The sequence below is a fragment of the Geospiza fortis genome, unplaced genomic scaffold (assembly GCF_000277835.1).
Source record: "Geospiza fortis unplaced genomic scaffold, GeoFor_1.0 scaffold44, whole genome shotgun sequence".
NCBI lineage: Eukaryota > Metazoa > Chordata > Aves > Passeriformes > Thraupidae > Geospiza > Geospiza fortis.
In genome coordinates, this window is record NW_005054404.1 from 836,094 (window position 1) to 837,146 (window position 1,053).

Here is a 1,053-nt window from a genome sequence, read left to right on the forward strand (position 1 = left end):
TTCTATTTTTTTCCTTCCCCTCCTCCCCCTCTCTTTTCTTCTTTTTTCTTTCCCTTCCCTCATTTATTTTCCTCTCCCTCAGCTTTAAATGTTATGTAGGATAATTGAAATGGGAAACACGATTTTGTATCTGGCTGCAGCAAGGAGGCTCGGTGTAGGCTGCGGGCTGCAGAGCGGGGGGCTGCGTGCGTGTGCGTGCGGGTGCAGAACGTGTGAGTGAGCGTACAATGTGTGCGGAGGTGGGGGTGGGCTGGTGCGAGGGTACCGGGCGGGGGTGCGGGGGTGCAGCGTGTGCGGGGCCGCGAGGCGCGAGTGCGAGCGGGTGCCGGGGGGGTGAGTGAGCGAGCGAGCGAGCGGGCGCGTGGTTCTCAGGTACCGCGCGGAGCGAGGCTCCCACTCCCCCGCCTCGGCCGCTGCTGTGGGGGCAGCGCCCCTGTCCCCTGTGCCTGTGTGTCAGCCTGTGAGGGGACAGACACGCATGCCGGGTTTGCCTTTCTGCCCAGTTTTTATTTTATTTTCGTTTATTTTCTTTTTTATTTTTTGTCGTTGTTTTAATTTTGTTTCTAGAAAGAAAGAAAGGAAGGTTCATGATATCTGGTGCTCTCTTCCTCCAAACACAATAAATCTGTTGAAGACATTAGATTTTTTTTTCCTAAAATAAAAAGCAGCTGCAACAAAAACACACTCAATGCAGTTAGAAGGAAAAGGTCAACTCGATCCAATACAGACCGTAAGTACGGTTGCGTGGTGTGTCTATAGCACTTAGAGGGGATTTTCTTTTTTTTTCTCTGCAAACGGGAGTGTTAAAGAGTTTTGGGAGTTGAAATAACTAGGGTTCTTGGGGATTTTTAAAGGAGGAAGAAAACCCCAAAACAATCCCACAAACAGGGTGAGTTATTTGAGGGAAGGAAGAGGGTGAAAGCACTGTAGCCACACAAATCATACTTGACGGTGCACTTGGGGGGCGTTAAAGCGTAGTGCCTTTTTTGGGTTTTAACTAACCCAGGGTGGGGGAGGAGGGGGAATAAAAGTGACACCATTAAAGCCAAGTCT

At 50.2% G+C, this 1,053-nt stretch overlaps 1 protein-coding gene across 1 annotated transcript in view; it reads left to right on the forward strand.

Moving 5' to 3' along the window:
- The first annotated feature begins 401 nt into the window (after positions 1 to 401).
- ZNF608 (zinc finger protein 608) overlaps positions 402 to 1,053 on the forward strand; it is an 84,529-nt gene continuing 83,877 nt past the window's right edge. Inside the window, exon 1 of the mRNA XM_031061246.1 lies at positions 402 to 730. The gene's annotated coding sequence lies outside the window, so the exon portion shown is untranslated. The remainder of the gene's footprint in view (positions 731 to 1,053) is intronic.